General features: G+C 42.1%; 1 pseudogene; it reads left to right on the top strand.

Annotated features, from left to right (window-relative positions):
* LOC126243660 (lysosomal alpha-mannosidase-like) overlaps positions 1-15,343 on the top strand; it is a 275,619-nt pseudogene that overhangs the window by 218,818 nt on the left and 41,458 nt on the right.

The following is a 15,343-nucleotide window of genomic DNA, read 5'->3' as shown; positions in this document are numbered from 1 at the left end:
ACTCACGACCCTCCATGCAACTGTTTAGTATCATAACCACTACACCACGGTGCTACTCAGCTTCTTCTATGACATTGCTCCCTTCTTAAGAGAACAGCATCTTGGTGTTACGTCCTCCTAGTCCGGGAACGAGTCATCGGTCCTGCATACTCCGACTCCCGATGACTGAGTCTCGCCTTGGCGGTGATCTTCTTATTACTTCTTTTGCCACTACACTTTTTGTCACCTTTCCGCTTGTTGCCTGTTTCTGGAGCTTTGAATTTACCCTGGGTTGCAGGATCCTTCTAGGGCTTCATTCAAAGGACATGGACCATATCTCTGATCTTTCGTCATCTTGTGTCGGGGTCGAAATCTTCAACTTCATAAGTAGCATCAGACAACTGTCTTACAACCTTATAAGGTACAAAGTAGGGCCTGAGGAGCTTCTCAGAGAGACCAACCTTCAGAACAGGAGTGAAGATCCAGACGAGGTCACCAGGCTGGTAGACAACAAGGCGGTGGCTTGCGTCATACATTCGGTGATCGTTTTCTTGAGACTGCAGCATGTGGAGTCGAGCTAACTGCCAAGCTTCCTCAGCTCTGGTTAGCACCTGGCTGACATAGTCGTCGTCCATGTCATCAGGATGTAATGGAAACACAGTCGCCTCATGCCCATGCACCAGGAAAAATGGTGTAAATCCTGTGGTGTCTTATTTGGCAGTGTTGTAGGCAAATGCCATGAAAGGTAGCACCTCATCCCAGTTGCTCTGCTCAACATTGACGAACATTGATAGCATGTCAGCCAAGGTCTTATTAAGGCATTAAGTAAGCCCATTAGTTTGCGGATGGTAGGTAGTCGTCTTGTGATGAGTAATGTTACACCGACAGTTTATCTCTGTCATAAGATTCAATTAAAAAACTTTCCCTCAATTGTAATTAACAACCTTGGGACACCTTGTTCCAATAAAATATCTTCCATGATGAATTTGGCTACCTCGGATGCTTCGGCTGTTTTCACAGCTTTTGTAATGGCATAGCATGTCAGATAATCAGTGCAAACAATAATCTATCTATTGCCACTAGCAGACATTGGAAATCGTCCAAGAAGGTCAATCTCCACACACTGGAAAGGCGTTTCAGCTGGTGGAATTGGTATGAGTCAGCCAAATGGTTTCTGAGGAACTGCCTTTCTCCTCTGGCACTCTCGACAGTGCGACACGTAGTGACGGACACTCCTAAATAAACCTGGCCAGATGTCTTAATAGATCCTAAATGTCCAGCCTCAGGTGTGTCATGGAATTTCTGTAGGACATCTAAGTGCATGTGTTTAGGAATCACTGGTAGCCACCTCTTTCCAAATAGATCAAAGTTTTTCTTGTGAAAGAAATCCATTAACTATCTTAAATTGTCCTTTCACGTCCTCTGACCGATTTAAGGCAAGCATAATTTGAGATATCTTGGAGTCTTTCTTCTGTCATCAGAGAGGTCCTGGAGTGCAGTGAGACAGTCACTATCTTCATCAAAGTCTTGATGGTCTTCTTGAGAGGGTTTCTTGAGAGACAGTCGGCATCGTGGTGTCTTCTTCCACTTTTGTACACTATGGTAATGTCATACTCTTGAAGATGTAGTGCCCACCTGGTGAGTCATCCTCTTGGATCCTTAAGACCTGTCAACCAACAAAGTGAATGATTGTCTGTAACAACTGTGAATGGCCTTTCATTGAGATACTGTTGAAATTTGCACATGGCCCAGATCACAGCAAGACATTCTCTTTCTGTAGTTGAGTAGTTTCTCTTGGCTTTTGTAAATGTCCTAGAAACATAGGCTATAACCTTCTCTTTTCCATCCGAAATTTGCACCAGAACAGCACCAATACCATACCCGCTGGCATCTGTGTGTAGTTCTGTAGGTGCTCTCTCATCTTACAGACCAAGTACAGGATCAGTTGTCAGAGCTTTTCGCACCACATTGAAATAATCTTTTTGAGCACCACCCCAGATAAATTTAGCATCATCTTTTAACAACTCTTGGAGGGGCCTGGCTTTGATACAAAAGTCTTTGATAAAACTATGGTGATAAGAACATCAACCAAGGAAGCTTCTCACATCTCTAATACTTATAGGAATGGAAATCCCATTACAAATCTCATCTTTTCTGGGTCTGGCCGCAGACCTTCATTTGACACAAGGTGTCCAAGTATTTTGATTTCTTTTGCTCCAAAAAGACACTTTCTTGGATTAAGTTTCAGTCCGCCTTGTTGGAGAAACTTAAGAACAGCCCTCAGTCTTTTTTTTATATTCATAAAATGTCTCTGAGAACACTATAATGTCATCTAAATAACAAAGACACATCATCCACTTCAGGTCCCTTAGAAGATCATCCATCATCCGTTCAAAAGTTGCTGGTGCATTCCACAAACCAAACAGCATTACCTTAAACTCATACAGGCCCTCAGGGGTGATGAATGCAGTTTTCTCACGATCAGCCTCATCTACTTCGATTGCCAGTATCCCGAATACATGTCCATGGCTGAGAAAATCTTAGCCCCCTTCAGATAATCTAGTGTATCGTCTACTCATGAAAGAGGGTAAACATCCTTTTGAGTTACCTTATTAATCTTCCTGTAATAATCACAAAAGCGCCAACTGCCATCCTTCTTCCTAACGAGGACCACTGGTGATGACCATGGGTTCTGCGAAGGCTGAATGATGTCATTCTTCATCATTTTCTCTACCTCATCGCAAATTATTCGACGTTCCATTGCTGACACACAGTATGCTCTCTGGCTTTTTGATTGATGGTCTCCAGTGCTAATCTGGCGCTTCACTGTCGATTTGTCTGACTTGCCCTTCACCTGTGGATTGAAGCATTCAGAGAACTCTTGAAGAATGGCAAGTAACTTCTTATGTTGTTCCTTAATGAGATCTGGTGATAGTCGAGCTAGAAGGTCTTGTCTCATAGTGATAGTGCTAATTTTGCCTACAGACTTGATATGGGAGGTTTCTATGACACTCAGCTGTTCTTCAATTAACGGCTCAGCATTTGCTATGCACATGCGTCTTGGAAGGATCTGTGGTTCTTGGCGACAGTTAACTATCCACAATTCATGGAATCCATTCTTAAATTAGACAACAGAGGCTGGGATGACCAAGTTATTCTTCAGTGGTATGCTTCTCTTACATTCCACCACAAGATCCATGGGTTGATGCATAGCATGACACGTGACAGTTACCTTTCTAGTGCTGACTGCAGGAATGATGACTTCATCCAGCACACATAGTCTCCACACACTCAGATGCACATCTTCTTGTCCACAGTATCTCATCTCATCTAGCATAATCTTTGAGCGACCACAATCTATAATTTCCTGAGAAGCTATCACAAAGTCCCATCCAAGAATGACATCATGACTACACTCTTGTAAGATGATGAATTCTAAGGACTGTGTATGGCCACTTATATCCACACAAATTGTACATCTTCCTGTAGGTTATACATATTTCGCATTAACCACCTCCAGTAGAGATGTTTTGCTGTCAACGAATACAGTTTTTTGCAACGGGCGATAGGTACTTCTCCAAAATAACTGAATATGATGCTCCAGAGTCCACAGGAGCTTGGGCTGGTCGGCCATCTACGAGAATATCGATGTAGTTTCCTATCATTTTTGTAGTGATCGACGGCAGAGGATTTTTCTTTTCAGCGGCCTCACCTCAAAGGAAGGCCGCACCCTTTAGTTTCCCAGGTTGCAGCAGCTAGGTGATTGGCTGCAGCTTCTAAACGGGGATAGAGACCTTGAGCGTCGTGTTGGGGAGCATCTTCTCCAGTGGCTACCTTGCGGCGATGGTGACCTACATTGTCCTGCACCCACGTCATCTTGTTCATCTTCATCACCCCAGAGTTGGCGTTGGCTAAGATCAGTCTGCTGTCTTCTGGCATGGGCATCATCAAATATCCACTTCCTTTCTCAGCAATAGCGCACAACATGTTCCGGTCATCCAGAGTGGAAACATACTTGTTGGTTATCCTGGGTCTCCCAGACGTCAGTCTTCCTTGGTGCCCAAACAGGTTCCTCATGCAGCATTGTAGGAACGTAACTCCACCTGTGTCTCGACTTTTTTAAAGGGAAATGAAGGATGAGAGATTGGGTTCACTGTCTGTTCCACTTCCTCCCTTATGACCTCTTGAAGCATCTCGGTTTTTTGCTCGCCGTGCAATCCAAGTGTCTTCTGAACTTCCTCTCTCACTATCTGACAAAGAACACTTGTGAAATCAGTTGCTTCCTCCATCACAGACATTGATACAATGTTTGGAAGCCATTCAAACTTCTTGTGTGTAATTATTTTTTGATGCATTGTCTGGATATACTGGCACCATTTCATGAAGTCGTCTGCTGTCGAAACCTCCTTCAGGAGTAGGTCTTGATACATGTCCTCAGCAACACCCTTCATGAGATGTGCAACCTTATCTTCCTCCTTCATTCTAAGATCCACTATTTTACATAGCTCTAAGATGTCTTGAATGTAGGATGCTGTAGTTTCTTCTGGACACTGTGCCCTGCACTTTAGTTTATCTTCTGCCTTGCACTTCTGTCGTGTGTTGCCAAAATACTTGCGTAGTTCTGCCTGGAACACTTCCCAGCTTGTGAACTTCTCCTCGTTGTTCTCATACCTTTGCTTGGCAGTGCCCTCCAAGTAGAAAAATACGTTAGCCAAACATACGGTGTCATCCCATTTGTTAAATTTTGATACATGCTCATATACCTTCAGCCACTTGTTTGGATCTTGGCTGTCATCACCAAAGAACCCAGAAGGATGTCTCATGTGGTGGCACACAGTTGCTGTCATCATAATGTCCCCTTCTTCTTCTTCTGTCTCTGATAGATTGCGATCTGTTGAGTATGGCTCGAACTCTGGTTTCTCGCCACGTAAACATGTCATGGCCTGATGGGAGCCACTGTGTCATTGATAATGTGCACTACCGCAAGTTCCAATACCCAGCGCCTCCACCAGAATAATGTCATGTAGAAGAAGGTGTAATTTGATGAGAGGCGAACACTAACTTCACTTACCGAAGGTTTATTCAGCACTTGCACATACAAGAGTACGGAGCGAACTGCCTTTGGCCAGAACACATACAGTATATATATATATAGCTACAGAACCTTCCAGTACAATGATTCTTGCCATTTGTGGATACTTCTAGAATGTACTCGAACCAAATATAGAAATTAAAACTGTACAGTACAGGTGAGTTTGGAACTCACGATCCTCCATGCAACAATTTCGTATCATAACCACTACACTATGGTGCGACTCAGCTTCTTCTGCAACAATGTGAACTGTAACCTTTCTGACAGGAGATCATGAATCAAGACACACAACTGAGATGATACTCCATTGCCATGCAATTTAATTAGAAGTTGCTTGTGAGGAATGATGTGAAAAGTGTTCTGTAAATCTGAAAATATGGAATCAATCTGACATTGCCTGTCAGTAGCACTCATTACTTCATAAGAATAAAGAGGTAGCTGTGTTTCAAAAGAATGATGTTTTCTGGATCTGTGTCAGCTATTTGTCAATAAATTATTTTCTTTGAGGTAATTCATAATGTTTGAACACGGTGTATATTCCAAAATCCTACTACAAATCAGTTTTAGTAATATGGGTCTGTCCCCAGCTCGTGGTCTCGCGGTAGTGTTCTCGCTTCCCGAGCACGGGGTCCCGGGTTCGATTCCCGGCGGGGTCAGGGATTTTTCCTGCCTTGAGATGACGGAGTTGTTGTGTCGGCTTCATCATCATCATTCATCCCCATTACGGTCGGAGGAAGGCAATAGCAAAACCACCTCCATTAGGACCTTGCCGCATCGCTCCCCTACGGTATGTAAAGAAGTATGGGACTCATCATCGTCATCAATATGGGTCTGTAATTCAGTGGATGACTCCTATTTCCTTTCGTGGGTATTGGTGTGATTTGGGCAAGTTTTCAGTCTTTAGGTGCAGAGATATTGATGAGCGAGCAGTTGTATTCAATTGCTGAGTAAGGGGCTATTGTATCAGCATACTCTGAAAGGAACCTGACAGGTGTACAATCTTAAAGGAAGACAGTTCAGAGGGAGGCTGCTAGATCTGTTACCAGTAGGTTTAATCAACAAGTGAGAATTATGGAGGTGCTTTGTGAATAAAATGGGAATCCTGTTGCACTTTCTAAATGTTCTACCAATAGGTCGTAGTCACTATTGAGAAAATTTAGAGAACTGGCCTTTGAAGCTGACTGCAGAATGTGTGTACCATCACTGGCATACATATCATTTAAGAGCTACGAAGATAATTGAAATTATGACTCATATGGAGGCTTTTAGGCATCATTTTTATCTCACTCTACTTATGAATAGAACAGGAAACTGAAAGACTAGTAGTGGTACAGTGTACCCTCCACCAAGCACCATGTGGTGGCTTGTAGTGTATTTACATACATGTAAATGTAGATGAGTGTCTACAAGTTGCTTTGTTTTGCTTTCCTCCAACAGTGTGGCCTAGGAGGAGAAGTTCCTTGGGCCATAATGAACTGCATTGAACAACAGTCTCTGAAAAGACTACTGGAGTCTCACGGTCACCAGCTGATAACTTCAGTCCTTTTCACGATGCCAAATATCTGCCATGAGGTCACCTACTCAAAATGAGAGCTCTCCAATCAACCGGCTAGAGCAGAGCCCGCCTGGCACAAGAGCCAGTGCCTGCAGTCCCAGTGCCCCCCAAATAGACAGGCACCTACCCGTAGACACATGTGGAGAGGTGACAGCTCAGCTATATGTGGGCTTACATGGTTAGGACACTACCGCTGCACACTTGCCTGGCGACCCCTTACAAAGACTGGCTACCATACTGGATACTGGGTGACCTTCCTTGCATGCCCCACATGTTCTGTAAAATAATTCTGAAAAAGTGAAGGTGAAATCCAGATGTAGGTAACAAACTTAAGTTAACCAAAATACATAATGCAAAAAAGGGAACAAGTTAAGAAAAGCTGTAATTGGCATTCTACAAGTGACCTAGGTTGTCAGCAAGGAGTCTGTCCTAGAATATAAGTCCAAGAAAAGATATAGCTGAGAGTGAAATTGCAGCACTGGAAAACAAGTAGCTAAGCAGTGTCTTTGGGCCCTATGCTCGCCCTGTTAGCTTCCTGAGAAGTTAAACTTATAGCTGTGAATCACCTGCAGGCCTGTCAAGCCACCATCTAAGCTGTGTCTGCCATGGTGGAGTTCGAACCCTCAATTAGTATGACTGGATCATCAGCAAACATTACAGTTTTCAAACCACCATTTAAAATCACTGGACGATCACTTACGTGGGCTAGAAATGAGAGTTGAGTCAGACTAATCTCTGCAGCATATCAAGTGGTCTGTTTCACCATTCTGAGGTTTTTTTCCATGCTGGAGAGGCAGTTTTTAATTGGACCCTCTGCTTTCTGTTACAGAGCTAAGATTTGATCTACACCAGTGCGATGCCACCAATACCGTAACACTGAAGTGTGCCATGTAGAATAGTGTGATCCACACAAAGGGTTTGGCAAGATTAGAAAATATACCTACAGTGCAATTTTTCTTGTTTAGCTCTGCTATATAGTAAGTACTTCATTTGTGAGGTCTTATACTGAGTTCTTATACTACTTTCTGTTTGGAAAACCCTTTAGGAAAGCCAAACTGAGAGGTAGTTAACTAGTTCTGTTGTTTATCTCCAGTTTTGTAGATGGGTGTTACTGCCATATGTTTAAGTCTGTAGGGGATATGTCCCAAGTCACTGACTGATTACAAAGATAGCTTAAGCGTAATCTTATCTAGTCAGAACAAGATTTCTAAAAACAAAGATGATGTAACTTACCAAACAAAAGCATTGGCATGTTGATAGACACACAAACAAACACAAACACACACACAAAATTCAAGCTTTTGCAACCCATGGTTGCTCCATCAGGAAAGAGGGAAGGAGAGGTAAAGACGAAAGGATGCGGGTTTTAAAGGAGAGGGTAAGGAGTCATTCCAATCCCGGGAGCGGAAAGACTTACCTTAGGGGGAAAAAAGGACACGTATACACTCGCGCACACACACACATATCCATCCGCACATATACAGACACAAGCAAACATTTGTAAAGGCAAAGAGTTTGGGCAGAGATGTCAGTCGAGGCGGAAGTACAGAGGCAAAGATGTTGTTGAATGACAGGTGAGGTATGAGCGGCGGCAACTTGAAATTAGCGGAGGTTGAGGCCTGGTGGGTAATGGGAAGAGAGGATATACTGAAGGGCAAGTTCCCATCTCCGGAGCTCTGATAGGTTGGTGTTAGTGGGAAGTATCCGGACAGTGTAACACTGTGCCAAGATGTGCTGGCCGTGCACCAAGGCATGTTTAGCCACAGGGTGATCCTCATTACCAACAAACACTGTCTGCCTGTGCCCATTCATGCGAATGGACAGTTTGTTGCTGGTCATTCCCACAGTGTAGGCAGGTCAGTTGGTAAATCACATGGGTGCGTTCACACATGGCTCTGCCTTTGATCGTGTACACCTTCCAGGTTACAGGACTGGAGTAGGTGGTGGTGGGAGGGTGCATGGGACAGGTTTTACACTGGAGGCGGTTACAAGGGTAGGAGCCAGAGGGTAGGGAAGGTGGTTTGGGGATGAACTAAGAGGTTACGAAGGTTAGGTGGACAGCAGAAAGACACTCTTGGTGGAGTGGGGAGGATTTCGTGAAGGATGGATCTCATTTCAGGGCGGGATTTGAGGAAGTTGTATCCCTGCTGGAGAGCCACATTCAGAGTCTGATCCAGTCCCGGAAAGTATCTTGTCACAAGTAGGGCACTTTTGGGGTTCTTCTGTGGGAGATTCTGGGTTTGAGGGGATGAGGAAGTGGCTCTGGTTATTTGCTTCTGTACCACGTCGGGAGGGTAGTTGCGGGATGCGAAAGCTGTTTACAGGTTGTTGGTGTAATGGTTCAGGGATTCCGAACTGGAGCAGATTCATTTGCCATGAAGACCTAGGCTGTAGGGAAGGGACCGTTTGATATGGAATGGGTGGCAGCTGTCATAATGGAGGTACTGTTGCTTGTTGGTGGGTTTGATGTGGACGGATGTGTGAAGCTGGCCATTGGACAGATGGAGGTCAACGTCAAGGAAAGTGGCATGGGATTTGGAGTAGGACCAGGTGAATGTGATCATCATCACAATTCAACAACTGCCTCTTCTCTGTCTTGTTTTATGTAACCTTAATTGGAGCAAATGTATATAAGTATTGAAAATCTACTTAAATGGACTTATTTCATACATTTTATGGTCAGTTAATTTTAGTTAATGGCATAATATAACTAACATACATTTCCTTATATCTCTGGGTTGCACCTTCAGACTAGGCCAACTACTATTATGACCACAGATCTGTGTATTAAGTCTGTTTTCACATGTTTACAGCTCCAGGTTCTTATTCAAACCATGGGATGATAATGAACTCTATTAATACTGACATAGCAAAGAGTCTGTTGTGTCTGCCTAGAATGGGAGGTCACAGCCACATACAATATTCTGAGGGGATATAAATCCCTTCAAAGTTTAGTGCAAAAGCAACTTTCTGTGCTAGCAGGATGTGTGGATGTTTTCAAATGTCTGATATTGTGCTGAAGGTAGTCTGTTCCCCTTGATCAAACTTAGACTCCAGGTGACCATTTCCACACTACAGTGAAATACTAACACTGTGGGAAAAGACAGGTTGCTATTTGCCATAAAGATTACACGTTAAGTAGCAGACAGGCACAATGAAACTTACACACACGCTTTCAGCCACAGCATTCATTGGAAAAAGAGAAACACACACCATTCATTCACACAAGCAAGCACAGTATTGAACTGCTGGTGGACTGGCGGCATAATGTCTCAGAAAAGAACTTTTAAGTTATGACAGTGCTTTCTGTTGAAAATTATTTTTCTTTAAATCATCTGATTTAATGTATTTAATGTAAATGGCTTTTTAAAATGTAAATAACGTTATTTGTCATGTCAATAAATATAATGTAATCAATGGATATATTTTCATTTTCCATGTATTACTGAAAGAGAATGAAGTAGGACACAAATAAAGTACATATGTGCTTCAAAAATAAGTCATCAGAAACTAAACCAAAAACCAGCAAAAAATAAAACCAAAATTGGTAGAAAATAGCTCCAGAATTGACATAAAATAACATCAGATTTGTCCATGAAAAATGCCTTTGCTTCTCCCTGTCTATAGCCACCAAACTTAGCACTTTACATTAGTATAGGTCAATGTTTCAGGGAAAAGTTATTAGTGGGGTTGAAATTCTTAGAGCATTTGTTACTATGAAATTTTAAATATGAAATTTTTCTGTAAAATAAAAATTGCTCAGCTTAATTAATTAGACCATAAAAACTACAAAACATAAATTACTATCTGAATATTAAAAGTTTGGGAAACATGGCCTATGAAGAATGTAAACACCACAAGAAATGCATACCTGAACATAAATCCAGATGCTAGCCAAGCCTGCACGTTGCACAGTTGTGTTGGACCACAAGTGGCCCTAGCAGTGTCTTCAATCTGTTGCATCACAGTGAGAACAGTGTTATGCGTAGTTATGAGTGCATTATGTTGGAACTCAGTCCATCTGAATGTGGGCAAATTGTTGGTGCTCACGTGGTAGATGCTTCCATGACCAAGGTAGCTGAAGTGTTTTGTGTTTACAGAGTCACTGTATCAAATACTTATACCACATACAGGGAAAGTGGAAAAATGTATCTGCTAAGTCACAATGCAGCCAAAAGTGTGTGTTGTGTGATCATGATGGAAAGTCACAGAAGAAATTTATAATGAAAAATAAGAAAACAACAGTTGCAAAAGGCATTGCTGAATGTCACACTCATGGAGCCTGATAGCACCAAAACAACATGAAACACATTTACATAAGTAGGGAAATGTGGGAAAAGCTAGAATTCCAAATCCACTCATCAGTGATGCAAGTGCCTGTAACAGAAAAACATGTTGCCGAAGCTATAAAGCCTGGACTGTGGGGCAACGGAAGAAAGCGAAGGAATAATGTCAATTGGTCGGATGAATCATGTTTCACACTGTTTCCAACTTTTGTCTGAGTTTACACCCCAAGAGTGAAACAGGGTGGGGGTTCGGTGACAATTTGGGCAGCCATATTGTGGTATTGCATGGACCCCGTGGTTACTCTGCAAGGTTGCAATACTGCCAAGGATATGTCATTACTTTTGGTTGGTCATGCCCATCCCATGGTACAATGTTTATTTCCCAGTGGTGATGCTGTGTTCCAAGACAACAGGATCTCTGGTCACATGACTAGCATCATCCAGGAGTGGCTTTGTGAGCACGAACATATATTATCTCCGGCCACCACTCATCAGATCTCAGTACTATTGAGTCATTGTGGTCTTCTTTGGGGAGAGGGATATGTGATCTTATCCACCTCCATCACCGTTACCTGAAGTTGCCACAATTTTGTGGGAATAATGGTACAAGAGTCCCTTGAAAACTATGAAGAACCTGTTTTTAGCCATTCCAAGATGACTGGAAACTATTTTGAATGCCAACATTTTCCTACACTGTATTAGGCATGGTAATGTCTTCATTGGTAGTTGTTTCCATATTTTTTCCACTCCTTGTAATTTTGAACTGTAGTTGAAAAGTGTATTGAAAAGAGGGATAAAATTGTGGTGTAGTGTGGTATCTACTGTTGATTAATGGGTGCAAGTATAAGTGTTCTACTTTGCCACATTTTACTTCAGATTACACAGGCAAACTGTCTAATAACATAATAGTTGCTGTAGCACACTGTGTTGTGTGCTCTTTGCTTCCAATCCATTTCTTGACATCTTTCACATTCCTGAATGTTTCTTCTTCGTGTGGGCTCTCTTGTCTATTGTGACACAGGAAGAAAGAATGAATAATAAGTACAGTTCCTTCAGTGGTTTTCTGACAAGTTACTAAAATTTCCAGTTTAATTTGTTGCCTTCATTAGCATGAAATGATACAAATTTAGTTCTGACTTCATATTTGTTTCAGAACTTTCAAATAATATTTGACGAATTAACTGGTCTGATTGAAGCAGTGAAAAAGAATGGAACACTCATCCCCCTCAGGCAAAATTTTCTCTTTTACAATAGTGCAAGTGGGGGAAGCACATTTTCTGGGAGCCGTGCCTCTGGAGCTTACATATTCAGACCCAATGAACAATATGCAACTCCAGTTACAGAACCTACAATCATGGGAATGAACATATATAAAGGTACGGTATTCACTAACAATATACTGAGTTAAATGGATTCAGTAATAATGTCTCTTTCTTGTTAAATTATTATTATTAATGTATATTACATAAGATGTTGTCTAATGATTTTCATTTGCGTAGTGCAGCTGCACCACTCACCACTACTGCCTTTATTAAAGTATTGATTTGAATGTACTGCAATTTGTACTTTTCTGGTACACAGTGGATTTCACTGTCACAATGCTAGAGACCCCTTCCAGCCAGGAATGTTGAGTGAAAAGCATGTCTCTTTATACTGCAGACCTGTTACGTGTACATTACACATTGTAGTTCAAGTCACACTTGTAATCTTCTCCCAGTTCTACCAAACTCTTTGTTTAACAGCTTTCAAAAACCCTTGAAAACACAAATACAGTGGTTTAATAGGTGTAGGGACTTAATGAAATGTATCGCTGTCTAGAGGCCAGAATCGTATCTCTGACCTCAGCAGTGCTGTGGCAGTCGATGTTTAGCTTGTTAACATGTTGAACATTGATTGTAACTTATGCATTAATGAGCAATAAAGTTTAGTATATACTTAGCACACAGTGTAAGTTATGTTCCATATAGTTTATCCATACCTTGGAACTATATAGGGGTTAATGTTGGCAATGATACATTTCGCAAAAGATCTGAAAAATAAGTTAAAACTGAAAACTGAGGTGGCTTGAATCTGTTGTTGCAATGAAAACAGTGCCAAGCTCTGATCTAGTGCCAACTCAAACTGGGACACTGAGTGGTGTACTGTGGTGTTCAGCAATGAATCTCACCTCTGTTTGTGGTGGTCAGCCAATGACAACACTAACATGATGACATAGTGGAAGCTCACACGAAGGAGCAATTCTTGAGATTCTCGCCTGCCTGACTTCTGGCATCACAGTACAGTATGGGGAGCTGTTGGATATGACAACAGGACTAATTTGGCAATTGCTGAAGGGAGGCCAAATGGTCACCAGTATGCAAACCATTTTGTCATATCATTCATGAAGGGATACTAAATGGCATACTTTAATATGGTAATGAGAGACCCAACATTGCACTGTTGCTTCCTTGAGGAACGTAGAGATACTTGACTGGCCCACCCACTTCCTGATATGTTACCCACAGATCATGCCTGCAATATGGTGGGAAGACATATACATTCATAGCAAACTCATCCAGCAATTTTTATGAAAGTACACAGTATGTGTTTCAGGCATGGCAAGATATTTCTCTTATGCCACAACAAATAAAAGATGTTAGGTTAACAGATGACTTGGTGTGAAGTAGGCACTTACATTAAGGCAAGGAATGTTCAAAGTTGAACAGTTATTTATAGGTCAAAATCACTTGGAGGAAGGTTCAGTACAGAACAGAAAAGTTCAAAACTAGTCACAATTAATTCAAAATGTCAGTGCACATCAGATGGAGAAAAAAAGATAAATATAACTGAATACAGTTTTAGACCCTTTTAACAATTCAATATTGGAATTCCACAGCACCCCTGTGATTCCACCTAAGTTTTCTAAATTCCAAACTAATGCTTTACAGTACTTCCACCAGTGTGCACACACTGCTACACAAAGGGCTGGTCCAGACTTCAATTGTGCACAACCAGTCATCTATCGATCTTGCAGTTGCTCATTGTCTCAGACATTCCTAATGTCTTGGAATCTACTGAGAACTTTCTTGGTACATCTACATCCATTAATGTGACTATATGTCCTGCCAGCGTCTACTTTATTTTAATTACCTCAAATCAAATCTTCACTATCACATAACATGCCTCATACAACCAATGATTATGACACAGCTGACATTATGTACTAACACTCTACAGGGTGATTCAAAAAAAGTTTACAAACTGGTATGGCACATCGAACACACAACAAGGAGCAGTAATCAATAGGAAGTGGGGAACGCAGAAGCCATCCGGGGCTACTAAATGGCATTGCAATTATTCTGTCACATGCTACTAATGGAAACTCACAACAGGAGGTGCTCAAAGTTTTATCCGGAAGCATCAAGACATGCATCAGGCTGATGGCATTGAACAGCACTCTCTCTCAAGGATACCTGGTGTATTTTGAAGACATCCTGGAGCTGCAACAATCCTGCCCACTTGCCCACTACATTCTCCAGTGATGTAACGGGTGTTTCATACACAAAGCCCTTCACATACACCCCTCCCCCACATACACAGAAACAAATTGATTGAGGACAGATTTTGTATCCATGGTGGCCATGTGTATAGTCCACAGGGACCTATTCCTTCACTTGTCTGCTGAAATGTGTGGGGCTTCTGTCTTGTTGAAATTGAGTGCGCTGATGAACAGGGATCGGAACATAATTGCGCATGTCTGGTAGGAGCTCTTGCAGGAGTACAAGATACATGTGCCCATCAAGTTGGCCCAAGAGAATACATGACCCAATTAAACAGATTCCAATGATGCCAGCCCACATGTTAAGGGTAGGTTTGCATTGTCAGGCATGCAAACTTGTAGCATGTATATTCCCATCTGCCGACATATGCTGATTGGGAACGTTCATCACACCCTCATGTGAGAAGGCAGCCACATCATTGAAGAGGACACTCACAGTGAAGCTTTGGTCTGCAACAGATTTATGCAGAAACCACTCAACAAATCCCATGCACTTGTTGTAGTCCTCTGATTGCAATGCCTGGACTCATTGGAAATGAAACAGATGCAGTTCTTTGCCATGTACAATGCAAAAGACAGAGAGTTGGGGGATATCAGTAGCGCGAGAAACATCTCATGTACTTGTTGATGACATACACTGCACCCTTTCGAGAATGCTTTCTTCTGCGACAACTGTCTGTAATGTTCGTTGGTGACCAGCATCCAGCTTGTACACACAGAACAAACCAGTTTTGCACAATTGGCGATGCAGGGTGGGGAATAATGTGTGACACGATACTATATCACAGCTTCTCGTCGATTGCAATTGGCCACGCCACAAATCAAATGCATCTCAGCCATTTCATGGTACTTGCAGCTAGCCACATTACTCCTCCAACACTTCCATGGTGTGG

This window comes from Schistocerca nitens, chromosome 1 (genome assembly GCF_023898315.1).
Source record: "Schistocerca nitens isolate TAMUIC-IGC-003100 chromosome 1, iqSchNite1.1, whole genome shotgun sequence".
NCBI lineage: Eukaryota > Metazoa > Arthropoda > Insecta > Orthoptera > Acrididae > Schistocerca > Schistocerca nitens.
Note: the sequence above shows the minus strand (reverse complement) of the source record. Positions and strands in the feature narration are given on the sequence as shown.